Here is a 19,624-nt window from a genome sequence, read left to right as displayed (position 1 = left end):
AAGACAGAGGGGCACAGGGCTAAGACAGAGAGGCACAGGAGCCAAGACAGAGAGGCACAGGAGCCAAGACAGAGGGGCACAGGAGCCAAGACAGAGAGGAACAGGAGCCAAGACAGAGGGGCACAGGAGCAAGACAGAGGGGCACAGGAACCAAGACAAAGGGGCACAGGAGCCAAGACAGAGAGGCACAGGAGCCAAGACAGAGGGGCACAGGAGCAAGACAGAGGGGCACAGGAACCAAGACAGAGGGGCACAGGAGCCAAGACAGGAGCACAGGAGCCAAGACACAGGGGCACAGGAGCCAAGACACAGGAGCCAAGACAGAGGGGCACAGGAGCCAAGACAGAGGGGCACAGGAGCCAAGACACAGAGGCACAGGAGAAAAGACAGAGGGGCACAGGAGCCAAGACAGAGGGGCACAGGAGCAAGACAGAGGGGCACAGGACTAAGACAGAGGGGCACAGGAACCAAGACAGGGGCACAGGAGCCAAGATAGAGGGGCACAGGAGCCAAGACAGAGGGGCACAGGACTAAGACAGAGGGGCACAGGAGCCAAGACAGAGAGGCACAGGAGCCAAGACAGAGGGGCACAGGACTAAGACAGAGAGGCACAGGAGCCAAGACAGAGAGGCACAGGAGCCAAGACAGAGGGGCACAGGAGCCAAGACAGAGGGGCACAGGAGCCAAGATAGAGGGGCACAGGAGCAAGACAGAGGGGCACAGGAACCAAGACAGAAGGGCATAGGAGCCAAGACAGAGAGGCACAGGAGCCAAGACAGAGGGGCATAGGAGCAAGACAGAGGGGCACAGGAACTAAGACAGGAGCACAGGAGCCAAGACACAGGGACACAGGAGCCAAGACACAGGGGCACAGGAGCCAAGACAGGGGGGCACAGGAGCCAAAACACAGAGGCACAGGAGAAAAGACATAGGGGCACAGGAGCCAAGACAGAGGGGCACATGAGCTAAGACAGAGGGGCACAGGAGCCAAGACATAGGGGCACAGGAGCCAAGACAGAGGGGCACAGGAGCCAAGACAGAGAGGTACAAGAGCCAAGACAGAGGGGCACAGGAGCCAAGACAGAGGGGCACATGAGCTAAGACAGAGGGGCACAGGAGCCAAGACATAGGGGCACAGGAGCCAAGACAGAGGGGCACATGAGCTAAGACAGAGGGGCACAGGAGCCAAGACATAGGGGCACAGGAGCCAAGACAGAGGGGCACAGGAGCCAAGACAGAGAGGCACAAGAGCCAAGACAGAGGGGCACAGGAGCCAAGACAGAGGGGCACAGGAGCCAAGACACAGGGGCACAGGAGCAAATACAGAGGGACACAGGAGCCAAGACAGAGGGGCACAAGAGCCAAGACAGAGGGGCACAGGACCAAGACAGAGGGGCACAGGAGCCAAGACAGAGGGACACAGGAGCCAAGACAGAGGGGCACAGGAGCCAAGACAGAGGGGCACAGGATCAAGACAGAGGGGCACAGGAGCAAAGAGAGAGGGGCACAGGAGCCAAGACAGAGGGGCACAGGAGCCAAGATAGAGGGGCACATGAGCAAAGACAGAGGGGCACAGGAGCCAAGACACAGGGGCACAGGACCAAAACAGAGGGGCACAGGAGCCAAGACAGAGGGGCACAGGACCAAGACAGTGGGGCACAGGAGCCAAGACAGAGGGGAACAAGAGCCAAGACACAGGGGCACAGGAGCCAAGACAGAGGGGCACAGGAGCCAAGATAGAGGGGCACAGGAGCCAAGACAGAGGGGCACAGGACTAAGACAGAGAGGCACAGGAGCCAAGACAGAGGGGCACAGGAGCCAAGACAGAGGGGCACAGGAGCCAAGACAGAGGGGCACAGGACTTAAAACAGAGGGGCACAGGAGCCAAGACAGAGGGGCACAGGAGCCAAGGCAGAGGGGCACAGGAGCAAAGACCGAGGGGCACAGGAGCAAGACAGAGGGGCACAGGAGCCAAGACAGAGGGGCACAGGAGCCAAGACAGAGGGGCACAGGAGCCAAGACAGAGGGGCACAGGAGCCAAGACAGAGGGGCACAGGACTTAAGACAGAGGGGCACAGGAGCCAAGACAGAGGGGCACAGGAGCCAAGACAGAGGGGCACAGGACTAAGACAGAGGGGCACAGGAACCAATACAGGGGCACAGGAGCCAAGATAGAGGGGCACAGGAGCCAAGACAGAGGGGCACAGGACTAAGACAGAGGGGCACAGGAGCCAAGACAGAGAGGCACAGGAGCCAAGACAGAAGGGCACAGGACTAAGACAGAGAGGCACAGGAGCCAAGACAGAGGCACAGGAGCCAAGATAGAGGGGCACAGGAGCCAAGACAGAGGGGCACAGGACTAAGACAGAGAGGCACAGGAGCCAAGACAGAGAGGCACAGGAGCCAAGACAGAGGGGCACAGGACTAAGACAGAGGGGCACAGGAACCAAGACAGGGGCACAGGAGCCAAGATAGAGGGGCACAGGAGCCAAGACAGAGGGGCACAGGACTAAGACAGAGGGGCACAGAAGCCAAGACAGAGAGGCACAGGACTAAGACAGAGGGGCACAGGAGCCAAGACAGAGAGGCACAGGACTAAGACAGAGGGGCACAGGAGCTAAGACAGAGAGGCACAGGAGCCAAGACAGAGGGGCACAGGACTAAGACAGAGAGGCACAGGAGCCAAGACAGAGAGGCACAGGAGCCAAGACAGAGGGGCACAGGAGCCAAGACAGAGGGGCACAGGAGCCAAGACAGAGGGGCACAGGAGCAAGACAGAGGGGCACAGGAACCAAGACAGAAGGGCACAGGAGCCAAGACAGAGAGGCACAGGAGCCAAGACAGAGGGGCATAGGAGCAAGACAGAGGGGCACAGGAACCAAGACAGAGGGGCACAGGAGCCAAGACAGGAGCACAGGAGCCAAGACACAGGGACACAGGAGCCAAGACACAGGGGCACAGGAGCCAAGACAGAGGGGCACAGGAGCCAAAACACAGAGGCACAGGAGAAAAGACAGAGGGGCACAGGAGTCAAGACAGAGGGGCACAGGGCTAAGACAGAGAGGCACAGGAGCCAAGACAGAGAGGCACAGGAGCCAAGACAGAGGGGCACAGGAGCCAAGACAGAGAGGAACAGGAGCCAAGACAGAGGGGCACAGGAGCAAGACAGAGGGGCACAGGAACCAAGACAAAGGGGCACAGGAGCCAAGACAGAGAGGCACAGGAGCCAAGACAGAGGGGCACAGGAGCAAGACAGAGGGGCACAGGAACCAAGACAGAGGGGCACAGGAGCCAAGACAGGAGCACAGGAGCCAAGACACAGGGGCACAGGAGCCAAGACACAGGAGCCAAGACAGAGGGGCACAGGAGCCAAGACAGAGGGGCACAGGAGCCAAGACACAGAGGCACAGGAGAAAAGACAGAGGGGCACAGGAGCCAAGACAGAGGGGCACAGGAGCAAGACAGAGGGGCACAGGACTAAGACAGAGGGGCACAGGAACCAAGACAGGGGCACAGGAGCCAAGATAGAGGGGCACAGGAGCCAAGACAGAGGGGCACAGGACTAAGACAGAGGGGCACAGGAGCCAAGACAGAGAGGCACAGGAGCCAAGACAGAGGGGCACAGGACTAAGACAGAGAGGCACAGGAGCCAAGACAGAGAGGCACAGGAGCCAAGACAGAGGGGCACAGGAGCCAAGACAGAGGGGCACAGGAGCCAAGATAGAGGGGCACAGGAGCAAGACAGAGGGGCACAGGAACCAAGACAGAAGGGCATAGGAGCCAAGACAGAGAGGCACAGGAGCCAAGACAGAGGGGCATAGGAGCAAGACAGAGGGGCACAGGAACTAAGACAGGAGCACAGGAGCCAAGACACAGGGACACAGGAGCCAAGACACAGGGGCACAGGAGCCAAGACAGGGGGGCACAGGAGCCAAAACACAGAGGCACAGGAGAAAAGACATAGGGGCACAGGAGCCAAGACAGAGGGGCACATGAGCTAAGACAGAGGGGCACAGGAGCCAAGACATAGGGGCACAGGAGCCAAGACAGAGGGGCACAGGAGCCAAGACAGAGAGGTACAAGAGCCAAGACAGAGGGGCACAGGAGCCAAGACAGAGGGGCACATGAGCAGACAGAGGGGCACAGGAGCCAAGACATAGGGGCACAGGAGCCAAGACAGAGGGGCACATGAGCTAAGACAGAGGGGCACAGGAGCCAAGACATAGGGGCACAGGAGCCAAGACAGAGGGGCACAGGAGCCAAGACAGAGAGGCACAAGAGCCAAGACAGAGGGGCACAGGAGCCAAGACAGAGGGGCACAGGAGCCAAGACACAGGGGCACAGGAGCAAATACAGAGGGACACAGGAGCCAAGACAGAGGGGCACAAGAGCCAAGACAGAGGGGCACAGGACCAAGACAGAGGGGCACAGGAGCCAAGACAGAGGGACACAGGAGCCAAGACAGAGGGGCACAGGAGCCAAGACAGAGGGGCACAGGATCAAGACAGAGGGGCACAGGAGCAAAGAGAGAGGGGCACAGGAGCCAAGACAGAGGGGCACAGGAGCCAAGATAGAGGGGCACATGAGCAAAGACAGAGGGGCACAGGAGCCAAGACACAGGGGCACAGGACCAAAACAGAGGGGCACAGGAGCCAAGACAGAGGGGCACAGGACCAAGACAGTGGGGCAGGCACAGGAGCCAAGACAGAGGGGAACAAGAGCCAAGACACAGGGGCACAGGAGCAAGACAGAGCGGCACAGAAGCCAAGACAGAGTGGCACAGGACCAAGACAGAGGGGCACAGGAGCCAAGGCAGAGGGGCACAGGAGCCAAGACAGAGGGGCACAGGAGCCAAGACAGAGGGGACACAGGAGCCAAGACAGAGGGGCACAGGAGTCAAGATAGAGGGGCACAGGAACCACGACACAGGGGCACAGGAGCCAAGGCAGAGGGGCACAGGAGCCAAGACAGAAGGGCACAGGAGCCAACACAGAGGGGCACAGGAGCAAGACAGAGGGGCACAGGAGCCAAGAACGAGGGGCACAGGAGCCAAGACAGAGGTGCACAGGAGCCAAGACAGAGGGGCACAAGAGCCAAGACAGAGGGGCACAGGAGCCAAGACAGAGGGGCACAGGAGCAAAGACAGAGGGACACAGGAGCCAAGACAGAGAGGCACAAGAGCAAGACAGAGGGGCACAGGAGCAAGACAAAGGTGCACAGGAGCAAGACAGAGGGGCACAGGCACCAAGACAGAGGGGCACAGGAGCCAAGACAGGGGCACAGAAGCCAAGACAGAGAGGCACAGGAGCCAAGACAGAGGGGCACAGGAGCCAAGACAGAGGGGCACAGGAGCCAAGACAGGGGCACAGGAGCCAAGACAGAGAGGCACAGGAGCCAAGGACAGAGGGGCACAGGAGCCAAGACAGAGGGGCACAGGAGCCAAGACAGAGGGGCACAGGAGCCAAGACAGAGGGGCACATGAGCTAAGACAGAGGGGGAACAGGAGCCAAGACATAGGGGCACAGGAGCCAAGAAAGAGGGGCACAGGAGCCAAGACAGAGGGGCACAAGAGCCAAGACAGAGGGGCACAGGAGATAAGACAGAGGGGCACAGGAGCCAAGACACAGGGGCACAGGAGCAAAGACAGAGGGACACAGGAGCCAAGACAGAGGGGCACAAGAGCCAAGACAGAGGGGCACAGGACCAAGACAGAGGGGCACAGGAGCAAAGAGAGAGGGGCACAGGAGCCAAGACACAGGGGCACATGAGCCAAGATAGAGGGGCACATGAGCAAAGACAGAGGGGCACAGGAGCCAAGACACAGGGGCACAGGACCAAAACAGAGGGGCACAGGAGCCAAGACAGAGGGGCACAGGACCAAGACAGTGGGGCACAGGAGCCAAGACAGAGGGGAACAAGAGCCAAGACACAGGTGCACAGGAGCAAGAAAAAGGGGCACAGAAGCCAAGACAGAGGGGCACAGGACCAAGACAGAGGGGCACAGGAGCCAAGGCAGAGGGGCACAGGAGCCAAGACAGAGGGGCACAGGAGCCAAGACAGAGGGACACAAGAGCCAAGACAGAGGGGCACAGGAGTCAAGATAGAGGGGCACAGGAGCCACGACACAGGGGCACAGGAGCCAAGGCAGAGGGGCACAGGAGCCAAGACAGAAGGGCACAGGAGCCAAGACAGAGGGGCACAGGAGCAAGACAGAGGGGCACAGGAGCCAAGAACGAGGGGCACAGGACTAAGACAGAGGGGCACAGGACCAAGACAGAGGGGCACAGGAGCCAAGACAGAGGGGCACAGGACCAAGACAGAGGGGCACAGGAGCAAGACAGAGGGGCACAGGAGCCAAGACAGAGGGGCACAGGAGCCAAGGCACAGGGGCACAGGATCCAAGACAGAGGGGCACAGGAGCCAAGATAGAGGGGCACAGGAGCAAAGACAGAGGGGCACAGGAACAACACAGAGGGGCACAGGAGCCAAGACAGAGGGGGCACAGGACCAAGATAGAGGGGCACAGGACCAAGACTGAGGGGCACAGGAGTCAAGACAGAGGGGCACAGGAGCCAAGAAAGAGGGGCACATGAGCCTAGACAGAGGGGCACAGGAGCCAAGACAGAGGGGAACAAGAGCCAAGACAGAGAGGCACAGGAGCCAACACACAGGGGCACAGGGTCCAAGACACAGGGGCACGAGAGCCAATACAGAGAGGCACAGGACCAAGACAGAGGGGCACAGGGTCCAAGACACAGGGGCACAAGAGCCAAGACAGAGAGGCACAGGACCAAGACAAAGGGGCACAGGAGCAAAGACAGAAGGGCACAGGAGCCAAGACACAGGGGCACAGGAGCCAAAACAGAGGGGCACAGGAGCCAAGTCAGAGGGGCACAGGGCCAAGACAGAGGGGCACAGGACTAAGACAGAGGGGCACAGGAGCCAAGACAGAGGGGCATAGCCAGTTATAGCTACATCCCAGACACAGATAGATAGATAGATAGATAGATAGATAGATAGAGGGATAGATAGATAAATAGATAGATACATAGATACACAGATAGAGGGATAGATAGATAGATAGATAGATAGATAGATAGATAGATAGATAGAGGGATAGATAGATAAATAGATAGATACATAGATACATAGATAGAGGGATAGATGTGTGCTGTATGTAGTGATATCTACCATCTATCTATCTATCTATCTATCTACCATCTATCTATCTATCTATCTATCTACCATCTATCTATATATTATTCTATTCTATCTATCTATCTACCATCTATCTATCTATCTATCTATCTACCATCTATCTATCTATCTATCTACCTATCTATCTATCTATCTAGCTACCATCTATCTATATATTATTCTATTCTATCTATCTATCCCTCTATCTATCTATCTATCTATCCCTCTATCTATCTATCTATCTATCTATCTATCTATCTATCTATCTATCCCTCTATCTATCTATCTATCTATCCCTCTATCTATCTATCTATCTATCTATCTATCTACCATCTATCTATCTATCTATCTATCTATCTATCTATCTATATATTATTCTATTCTATCTATCTATTTATTTATTTAATCATCAGAACAAAAAAGGTAGCATTCCAATAATCCAGTACAAAAAGTGTATTTGTAGTTTATAATTCTATTATGGAAGCATTTTGAATTGAATTATGGGAGTGCTGCTGTTAAGAAGTTTTATTTTTTATTCGAAGATCCTAGGATTTGACCCTATGACCATTATGGTGTTTCCTCTGTTTTCTTTTTTATGTGGGGGAATTATCTATCTATCTATCTATCTACCTACCTATCCATCCATCCATCCATCCATCCATCCATCCATCCATCCATCCATCCATCCATCCATCTATCCATTATCTATCTATCTATCTACAGTGGTGCGAAAATATGTTTGTCTCCTTCCTGATAACACAAGTAAACACAAAATGCAGTTAATAAATGTAGGTCATTATTATTATTAAGGGAAAAAGAAATCCAAAGCTATGGTAGAGCACCATATGTGAAAAAGTGATTGCCCCATAAACCTAATAACTGCTTGGGCCACCCTTAGCAGCAACAACTGCAAACAAGTGTTTGTGATAATTGGAAATGAGTCTTTGACAACACTCTAGAGAAATTTTGGCCCACTAATCTTTGCAGAATTGTTGTATTTGAGCCACATTGGACGGTTTCCGAGCATGAACCCCCTTTGCAAGGTCATGCTACAACACCTCAACTGGGTTAAGGTCAGGACTTTGACTAGGAACTCCAAAGTCTTAATTTTGTTTTTCTTAAAGGGAAGGTGTCACGTTTTTTATTTTTGTATTAATAATAGTGATTATGAAATCAAGTATTTTTAATACAAAATTAAACTCACTGTTTATTTCGTTTTTATTTAATTCTAGTTTTACTGAAGCACTGGGGGCTGCCATCTTGGATCTGCTGTGAGTAACGATAGTTACCTTATTTATGGCAGCCCCCAGTGCATTCACTCTGAGAGTCGGACTCTGACCCTATACTTAATACAGGACAACTCCCTGCTGTGACCTGGATGCTCCCCCTGGGCTGTCCAGATCACAGCAGAGGGAGGAAATCAGCGCCATCTTTGTGCAGCTCACAGCGTATGCTGTGTGCTGCACTTTCCCCCTGTCATCCGTTTGTCCTGACTGAGTACCAGCGCCCCTCCCCCCGCTGCCGCTGCTACCGTCTCCAATGACACCCCCCACTCTCCCTCCCCGCGCCGCTGCTTCCCTCCCCCCACCCTCTTTGCCACAGCAGCTGCGGGCGTGCATGCAGAGCATTTCTTGCAGGTGTGTGCATGCAGAGCATTTCTTGCAGGTGTGTGCATGCAGAGCATTGCATGCAGGTGTGCATGCATGCAGAGCATTACTTACGGGCATGCATGCAGAGCATTGCATGCGGGCGTGCATGCATGCAGAGCATTGTGCGTGCATGCAGAGCATTGCATGTGTGCGGGCATGCAGAGTACTGCGGGCGGGCATGCCTGCATGAAGAGCATTGTATGCGGGCGTGCATGCATGCAGAGTATTGCGTGTGGGCGTGCGTGAAGGCAGAGCATTGCGTGCGTGCGTGCATGCAGAGCATTGCAGGCGGGAATGCGTGTGGCAGAGCATTGCAGGTGTGCATGTGGCAGAGCATTGTGTGCGTGCGTGGGGCAGAGCATTGTGGGTGTGCATGTGGCAGAGCATTGTGTGCATGTGTGGTGCCCCTGCGGTTCCAGTCACCACAGAGTATTGCACCCTATTTAAGGTGTGGCATTACCTCGTATAAAGAGGGGGTTAATCACCGGTGTTCCACATTCACACTTTACATACAGTTTAGGAGCCTTCTCACTGGGGAGCTGGACTAGGGTAGGCAGGGGGGTTGGCTAACACGAAGCTTGGGACTTCCCGGTCACTAGGACAACCACCTGGGGGGTCGGTTCCACTTGGGGTAGAAGTAGGAGCAACTTTACACAATCTTCAGTTAGTCTAGAAGGGACTTCAGTTCTAGCGACATGACACCACCACCTTCGTCCTTTTTCCTGTCACGGGGCCTGTGGCTTGGAGCGGAACACTCAGCCCAGGTTCCTCACTATTGGAGGGGCAACTCTTAGAAAGGACATTTTCCAAACACCGGTGGCTTCTTCCAACTTATCCGAGGTCAATGGGTCCCATCAGAGTGGGTGACCGGTACTACCCGGGCGCGCGGCATAACAGTGAGTAAAAACAACCTGGAACTGCAGTAGCCAACTTGGACTCTTATTACCAGCAGCGGTGCCCCACGCCCCAGTGCCAATGGCCCCCGCCACCACTACTACATGCTCATCATCCTCCCCGGGGCCCGCTTCACCTGTGGGGAGTGAAACCATCTTGGCTGCTACTACCATCCGCCCCGGAGGACAGCAACAGTAGCGGCGGCTAATCCCTGGCCGCGTACCACAGGTGGCGTCACGACAATAACCCCCATCATCACCTCCTAACCCCCCTTTTTATTGTGAACACCTCGGGGCACGAAACCGGGTGGGCCACTGCGACATTCCAGACCTCCACACCGGCCCGGTGACGAATAATAGGTACCAGACTGGACCTGCTCCCCCCTGCCCCCCTGGATTCCACACATGTATGTGGCAGAGCATTGCATGCTGGCGTGCATGCATGCAGGGCATTGCAGGCGGGCGTGCGTGTGGCAAAGCATTGCGTGCGTGCATGTGGCACAGCATTGTGTGCGTGTGTGGGGCAGAGCATTGCAGGCGTGCATGTGGCAGAGCATTATGTGCATGTATGTGGCAGAGCATTGCGTGCAGGCATGTGTGCATGCAGAACATTGCATATGGGCATGCGTGCATGCAGAGCATTGCGTGCGGGCATGCATGCATGCAGAGCATTGCAGGTGGGTGTGCATGTGGCAGAGCATTGTGTGCATGCGTGTGGCAGAGCATTGTGTGCGTGTGTGGGGCAGAACATTGCGGGCGTGCATTTGGCAGAGCATTGTGTGCATGTATGTGGCAGAGCATTGCGTGCAGACGTGCGTGAATGCAGAACATTGCGGGGATGCGTGCGTGTGGCATAGGATTGCGGGCATGCATAAGGCAGAGCATTGTGTGCATGTATGTGGCAGAGCATTGCGTGCATACAGAGCATTGCGTGCGGGCGTGCGTGCATGCAGAGCATTGCAGGCCTGCGGACGTGTTTCAGATCATTGCAGGAAGGCGTGCATGTGGCAGAGCATTGTGTGCGTGCGTGGGGCAGAGCTTTGCAGGCGTGCATAGGGCAGAGCATTGCTGGACACCGGGGCATGCAGAGCGCTATGTGGGGAGCACTATGCAGCTGTCCTTGGTGACACTTTAGACATTTGTGATTACCAACAAAATGGCTCCGCACTGTGATCCTAAACTTCATCTTCAATTATCCTTTTGGAAAAGGGAAAGCTGTGACATCACACACAGGAGAGCAGATTCTGCCCACTTTTACTGCAGTTGTAATGTGAGCTAGTTCTACAGTAGCTCTGCAGCAGGATTTCAGCAGCTGCTCCCCCTAGTGTTTAAGAGTGGAAAATATAAAACTTTTTATTTTTTTATATTTTGCTCTATTAAAAACAAATAATGTTTAAACAAAACATTAAAACATTAATACTTTACATTTTTTCAGCTATTGAAATTGTTTTTTTGGACCGCACCTACCCTTTAAGCCATTCAGGGGTGGACTTGCCGGTGTGTTTTGGATTATTGTCCTGCTGCATAACCCAAGTGCACATCAGCTTCAGGTCACGAACAGATGGCCAGACATTCTCCTTCAGGATTTTTTGGTAGACAGCAGAATTCTTGGCTCCATTTACTACAGCAAGTCTTCCAGGTCCTGAAGCAGCAAAACAGCTCCAGACCATCACATTACCACCACCATATTTTACTGTTGGTATGATATTCCTTTCCTTTAATGCTGTGTTACTTCTATGCCAGATGTAATGGGATATGCATAGGGATGATCGAATACCTAGCGGCGCGGTGGCTCAGTGGCTAGCGCTGGGGTCCTGGGTTCAAATCCCACCAAGGACACCATCTGCAAGGAGTTTGTATGTTCTCCCCGTGTTTGCGTGGGTTTCCTCCGGGTACTCCGGTTTCCTCCCACATTCCAAAGACATACAGATAGGGACTCTAGATTGTGAGCCCCAATGGGGACAGTGTTGCCAATGTATGTAAAGTGCTATGGAATTAATAGCGCTATATAAATGAATAAAATTATTATTATTATTATTACCTCAAATATTCGGCTTTGCAAATATTTTCCGAATACCTTGCCGTTATTTGGCTATTCGATGCGCAAGGTAAGTCTATGGGAAGCCTGAATGACTCGCCCACCCCAGGGCTATGGGACACCCGGTGCCGGGCCGGACTAGTCCGGTGGTAGTCAGTGGTGGCTGGGCCCGGCTCCGTGGCCCTGGTGGGTGTCAGTAGAATATGTGGCTGGCTGAATAATGGTTGTGTTCGTGACGCAACCTGTGGGTTTTGGGTTCCTGGAGAATTGGGACGACTTTTCAGTTGGCTACAGATTCTATGCTAGGGATGGGCTGCATCTTAATGGGGAAGGTGCAGCTCTGCTGGGGCAGAAAATGGCTAGAAGGTTGGAGGAGTGTTTAAACTAGGAATGGGGGGCGAGGGTATTCACTTTATAGAAGGGGAATGTAGTGCAGATAGTGACCAGGGCACAAGTAATGAAATTGGGGGTGGTACGGGGGGAAGGGTTAGGACAGTTAATACAGTAAGCAGAAATACAGGTACAGAGTCATACGTAACGTGCATGTACGCTAATGCCCGAAGCCTCACAAATAAGGTGGAGGAATTAGAATTAATATTGTTGGAAGAAAATTATGATATAGTGGGCATATCAGAGACATGGCTGGATGACAGCTATGACTGATCTGTTAATTTACAGGGTTATAGCCTATTCAGGAATGACCGTACAAATAAGCGAGGGGGAGGTGTGTGTCTATATGTAAAATCATCCTTGAAACCCATCCTGCGTGACAACATATGTGAGGGTACTGAGAATGTAGAGTCCCTATGGGTGGAGATAAGGGGGGGGAGAATGAATAATAAAATACTGATAGGGGTGTGTTATAAGACGCCGAATATTATGGAAGAGGTAGAGAATCTCCTCATAAAGCAAATTGATAAAGCAGCGAGTCTCGGAGAGGTAATTATTATGGGGGACTTTAACTATCCTGATATAAATTGGGGAACAGAAACTTGCAGTTCCAGCAAAGGAAATAGATTTTTGATAACAATGAAAGATAATTACCTTTCACAAATGGTACAGGACCCCACAAGAGGGGGAGCACTACTAGACCTTGTACTAACCAATAGGCCAGACAGCATATCAAATATACAAGTTGGGGGTTACTTGGGGAATAGTGATCACAAAATAATAAGTTTTCATGTATTCTTTAGTAAGATGTCTAGTAGAGGGGCTACAAGGACACTAAACTTCAGGAAAGCAAATTTTAAACGGTTGAGAGATGATCTTAGTGCAATAAACTGGGATGATGTACTAAGTAATATAAGTACACAAAGCAAATGGGAGACTTTTATGAGCATCCTGAATAGGGCTTGTGCAGAAAATATACCCTATGGGAACAAACATGCTAGAAATAGGAGGAAACCCCTATGGCTAAATAGAGCTGTAAGGGAAGCAATAAAAGAAAAACAGAAAGCCTTAAAAGAATTAAAGAGGGTAGGTAGTGATGAGGCATTATATAATTATAGAAAATTAAATAAAATATGTAAAAAGCAAATTAAGTTAGCTAAGTTTGAGACAGAGAGACTCATTGCGAGAGAAAGTAAAAATAATCCTAAAATATTCTTTAACTACATAAACAGTAAAAAACTGAAAAGCGATAGTGTTGGCCCCCTTAAAAATAGTCTTGGTGAAATGGTGGAAGGGGATGAGGGTAAAGCCAACCTGCTGAATGACTTTTTTTCTACGGTTTTTATACAAGAAAATGCCATGGCAGATGACATGACCAGTGATACCATAAATTCACCCTTGAATATTACCTGCTTAACCCAGCGGGAAGTACGCCGCCGCCTCGAAATCACTAAGGTTGACAAATCTCCGGGCCCGGATGGCATACACCCCAGAGTACTACAGGAATTGAGTTCTGTGATAGATAGACCATTATTTTTAATCTTCTCAGATTCCTTAATAACAGGGTCGGTACCGCAGGACTGGCGCATAGCAAATGTGGTGCCAATATTCAAAAAGGGGACAAAAACTGAGCCGGGAAATTATAGGCCGGTAAGTTTAACCTCTACGGTTGGTACAATCCTTGAGGGTTTCTTGAGAGATGCTATACTGGAGTATCTCAAGAAAAATAACCTTATGACAGAGTATCAACATGGGTTTATGAGGGATCGATCCTGTCAAACTAATTTGATCAGCTTCTATGAAGAGGTAAGTTCAAGTCTGGACCAGGGAAATGCAGTGGATGTTGTGTATATGGACTTTTCAAAAGCTTTTGATACGGTGCCACACAAAAGGTTGGTACATAAAATGAGAATAATGGGGATAGGGGAAAATATGTGTAACTGGGTTAAAAACTGTCTCAGTGATAGGAAACAAAGGGTGGTTATTAATGGTACGTACTCGGACTGGGTCTCAGTTCATAGTGGGGTACCACAGGGGTCAGTATTGGGCCCGCTTCTTTTCAACATATTTATAAATGACCTTGTTGGGGGCATGCGGAGTAGAATTTCAATATTTGCAGATGATACTAAACTCTGCAGGGTAATCAATACAGAGGAGGATAATTTTATATTACAGGGAGATTTATGTAAATTGGAGGATTGGGCTGAGAAGTGGCAATTGAAGTTTAATGTAGATAAATGTAAGGTCATGCACTTGGGTAGAGGAAATAACATTTATGATTATGTACTTAATTGTAGAACACTGGGTAAAACAGACACAGAAAAAGACTTGGGTGTATGGGTGGATGGTAAACTTCACTTTAGTGGACAGTGTCAGGCAACTGCTGCCAGGGCTAATAAAATAATGGGATGTATTAAAAGAGGTATAAGTGTTCATGAAAAAAATATAGTTCTACCTCTGTACAAGTCACTAGTGCGACCGCACTTAGAATACTGTGTACAATTCTGGTCACCGATATATAAGAAGGACATAGCTGAACTGGAGAGGGTGCAGAGAAGAGCGACCAAGATTATTAGAGGAATGGGTGGGCTGCAATACCAAGATAGGTTATTAAACTTGGGGTTATTTAGTTTGGAAAAACGAAGGCTTAGGGGGGATCTAATCACAATGTATAAATATATGAGGGGACAGTACAGAGACCTTTCCAAAGATCTTTTTACACCTAGGCCTGCGACTGGAACACGGGGGCATCCGCTACGTCTTGAGGAAAGAAGGTTTAATCATAATCACAGACGAGGATTCTTTACTGTACGAGCAGTGAGACTATGGAACTCTCTGCCGCATGATGTTGTAATGAGTGATTCACTACTAACATTTAAGCAGAGCCTGGATGCCTTTCTTGAAAAATTTAATATTACCAGTTATGTATATTAGATTTTATGACAGGGTATTGATCCAGGGAACTAGTCTGATTGCCGGATGTGGAGTCAGGAAGGAAATTTTTCCCCATTGGAACTTGTTTGCCACATTGGGGTTTTTTTTGCCTTCCTCTGGATCAACATGTTAGGCTACGGGTTGAACTAGATGGACTTAGAGTCTCCCTTCAACCTTAAAAACTATGATACTATGATACTATGATACTATGGTATGCGGCTATTAAGCCGCCGCTGCTGTGTGAGGCCTCCGGGATGGTGTTAAGGCAGCAATGGTGGTACTGCTCCCCACAGGTGGAGCAATGCCCGGGGCACAGTTGGTGCTTGTGAATGTCTATGCAGCTGAAATAACAGAGACCACTTCAAGGGTGCAGTTCAAGTTCTTTACTCACAGTTCTTGTCACGGCCGGCAGGAACCCTTGGACTGCTGGGACCACTGTCAGGGACCTCCGCCGTTTCTGGGTGGTTCAGAGAGTAAAAGTCGGTGCCCTTCTCTTAGTGTCTCTTTCTCCTGCTGTCTTCCTTAGCCTTGCCTTTGTTAGGATGAACCTGGCTTGGCCTCCACTACAGCCTCCAGGCTGGGGGGTCACCTGTCGGCTGATTACCCCTTTTCTGGAAGTCTGCTATGGGTTCTGGCCCTGGGAGTCTACAACCTTCCCTGGGCCTCGGTTTTTACTGTTTGGAGATGATTTTGCACTCCTCCAGTCTCTAGGGACCGTCCCCTGTCGCAGCTTGATCCCTCCACCGATGTTATTGTGGAACAGGCCACCGTAGCTCTAAACTGCCCCGACAGCTATACAGACTACCCGTGGCCCTGCGACTCCTTCTGTTTCCTACGTGGTGTCACCTGGACCTCTGGGCCCCAGGATCTTCACCAGGAAGCGTCTCCTTCTGTTTCTCTGCTCCTGACTGACTTGGAGCCTTTCTTTCCTTCTTTCTTCCTTTTCTCCTCCTTGCCTGCCTCCAGCAGGCCTCCTCCTCCCTCCTTTCTTTCGTTCTTCTTCTCCAACTACATGCTCACTTTCTCACTCCCTGAGGTAGACTGACTAAACTTGACCTTCCTCTCTGTGTCTGCTCTCAGATGGCTCCTCCCACCTCCCCAGTTGCTAAGCTGGAACCTATAGGAGCAGGGATGGGTCTTACGGCCCCTCCCAGCATGCAGCATGGGGGGTAACTGCCACTTTCCCTGGTCCCAGTATGTACCTAACAATGGGTGTAGTGTGGATTTACCAGGGGACCGGAGTTCACTCTCTTCCTCTCCCAGAATGGGGCATCACACCGCTGGATGGGGTGCAATGACCTGTGGCGACGGAAGCCTCAGGGGCGCCACACTCCCCCACAGCAAATCCCAGCACGTCCTTGGGCTGAAAAACAACAAAAACATGTGGAAGAACTGCAAAACATTTTTGTTATGAACAATATAAAACAATAAAACATTTCTTCCCTTTATGGGAGGCATAGGTACTTAAACGTTGCAAACTTCTTATAAAGAAACTATGTGTGCACTTCCAGTTCATTGCACGGTTTGGGCACATCCCCCATAATTCTGGTAGGGGGCACAACGGGTGCAACTATATACATTTCTTGGCTACCACAAGTCCAGTAGCCTGGCAGTTCGTTTCCTTTCAAACAACAATGGGACAATCAACCAGCCACTAAGTCCAATGGCCTGGTTACATAAGACATCACATTCACCGGGGCCCACATTCCAGTTCCGTGGCCCGGTACACATAAACATGGGGGTGACATCTTCGAAAAGCATGCGGGGCAGTACAGCAGGAAAGGGTGTCATCTTCGAAAAGAACATTGGGGCAAAACACAAGGGACATCTTCAAAAAGAATGAGGGGCAGACAGGGGCTATTTACAGTTCAGCTGCTTCTTACTTCTTACTCTTCATTGCTGGGGTCCTTCTTTGGCAGGGCCCTGGGCAGCATGTAGGCCATGGAGATCCGGGTCTGTGTCTCCTGAGTGGCTGTCGCAGGACCTCTGCTCAGTGTTGTGGCCTGGGTCTGCCTTGAGGTAGTGCTGCTAGGGGAGAGGCTGCGCGCTTGCATTGTGCGGCACCACTCCAGTTCTTCTGGGGCCGCTTCGTCCTTCAGGATTCGCACATGCAGCACATACCACCCACGGTTCCCCATCAGCCGTGTGTACTCGACCACATCACCCAGCTTCGCATCTCTCCCTGGGTGGCCTCTGGGCAGGTGCTCCTCGATGTCTCTTCGGGCCACGAACACGTCCTTGCCCAGACCGGGCTCCCTGATGAAGCCCCAGCCACCAGCTTGTCGGAAGTCCACTACTAGGCCCCGTCGCACTGGGCCCTTGGATCCCTTCAGGGCCTTCCTGACCTCTTCTTTGGAGGCCAGATTAGCGGCTTCTCTGGCCCTGCGTTTCTCCTCCCGGAGTTCCCGCTCCCTCTGGTACTCCACTACCAGCCTCCGGCACGTTAACTCGCTGGCCAGGGGAGTCTCCTTGGGGAGCAGCGGCCGCTGCAGCCCCCTACTTTCAATGGGCGCTGCGTCCCAATTCACTCCCGGGGATGCCATTCCCAGGAGGCTCACAGGGGGACTCGGCAGGGGACCCGCTAGCTGTTCATGATCCACCCCTCCCCAAGCTCCGTCTGTGGGGGTCTCAGGCAGGCCTCCGGTGCCCCACCGGGCGTCCGCGGGGTAGGCTGGGAAGGCCAGGGGGTCAGTGAAGGGGCTAAGCGGGGGCTCGTGGCGGGACCCTGGGTCCGGACTGGTCGGGGTTTCTGGTTGCTCACCCTGCTTCCGCTCCGCGGCATCCATCCACGGCTCCAGATCCTCCGGCACCCTCGGCGCTTCTTTCTGCCACTCCGCTTCCACTTCCACGCTGCTCAGCCTCCGGGCCAGGACTCGCATCTCCTCCCGGAGCAAGTTCAGCTCAGAATCCTCTCTTCCGGTCCCTGGTGCACCTTGCTGCAGCTCCTCCGCCATGCTACCGACTTGGGGAATGCTGACTGGAACACTGCTCGGGTGCTCGACCACGCCACTCGGCTGCACCCTTTCCCTTCTTGGAGGCGGGGCCGGAGGCTGCACTAGCATCTGGCGCCAGACTGGCGCCCAGCCCATCACGACCGGCATCACTCCGTTTGCTATCAGGTACATTTTCTTTATCTGCTGGTCTGGCATTTAGACTCTTCCTGCCAGCCGGCCAGCTTGTCTATTCGCCATTTCTTCTTCTTCCTCCGCCTTCCATGGCGGGCACTGCTTCGCGCTCTTTTCTTGGACAAGGGGGCAGGGCTTCTCTTCGCGCCCTTTCTTCTTGCACGCCCCCCTTCTTCCCGCGCTCAGTGGCTTCAATGGCGGCAGTTTCTCACAGTAAACACAGGCTATTTCACGATTCTTCAGGCGCACAGTACCCGGTGTGACCGGGCACGAAATCCTGTTCACAGCGCCAAAGTTGACTCGCCCACCCCAGGGCTATGGGACACCCGGTGCCGGGCCGGACTAGTCCGGTGGTAGTCAGTGGTGGCTGGGCCCGGCTCCGTGGCCCTGGTGGGTGTCAGTAGAATATGTGGCTGGCTGAATAATGGTTGTGTTCGTGACGCCACCTGTGGTATGCGGCTATTAAGCCGCCGCTGCTGTGTGAGGCCTCCGGGATGGTGTTAAGGCAGCAATGGTGGTACTGCTCCCCACAGGTGGAGCAATGCCCGGGGCACAGTTGGTGCTTGTGAATGTCTATGCAGCTGAAATAACAGAGACCACTTCAAGGGTGCAGTTCAAGTTCTTTACTCACAGTTCTTGTCACGGCCGGCAGGAACCCTTGGACTGCTGGGACCACTGTCAGGGACCTCCGCCGTTTCTGGGTGGTTCAGAGAGTAAAAGTCGGTGCCCTTCTCTTAGTGTCTCTTTCTCCTGCTGTCTTCCTTAGCCTTGCCTTTGTTAGGATGAACCTGGCTTGGCCTCCACTACAGCCTCCAGGCTGGGGGGTCACCTGTCGGCTGATTACCCCTTTTCTGGAAGTCTGCTATGGGTTCTGGCCCTGGGAGTCTACAACCTTCCCTGGGCCTCGGTTTTTACTGTTTGGAGATGATTTTGCACTCCTCCAGTCTCTAGGGACCGTCCCCTGTCGCAGCTTGATCCCTCCACCGATGTTATTGTGGAACAGGCCACCGTAGCTCTAAACTGCCCCGACAGCTATACAGACTACCCGTGGCCCTGCGACTCCTTCTGTTTCCTACGTGGTGTCACCTGGACCTCTGAGTCCCAGGATCTTCACCAGGAAGCGTCTCTTTCTGTTTCTCTGCTCCTGACTGACTTGGAGCCTTTCTTTCCTTCTTTCTTCCTTTTCTCCTCCTTGCCTGCCTCCAGCAGGCCTCCTCCTCCCTCCTTTCTCTCGTTCTTCTTCTCCAACTACATGCTCACTCTCTCACTCCCTGAGGTAGACTGACTAAACTTGACCTTCCTCTCTGTGTCTGCTCTCAGATGGCTCCTCCCACCTCCCCAGTTGCTAAGCTGGAACCTATAGGAGCAGGGATGGGTCTTACGGCCCCTCCCAGCATG

This window comes from Anomaloglossus baeobatrachus, chromosome 1, assembly GCF_048569485.1.
Source record: "Anomaloglossus baeobatrachus isolate aAnoBae1 chromosome 1, aAnoBae1.hap1, whole genome shotgun sequence".
Lineage (NCBI taxonomy): Eukaryota > Metazoa > Chordata > Amphibia > Anura > Aromobatidae > Anomaloglossus > Anomaloglossus baeobatrachus.
This window is presented reverse-complemented; position numbering follows the sequence as displayed.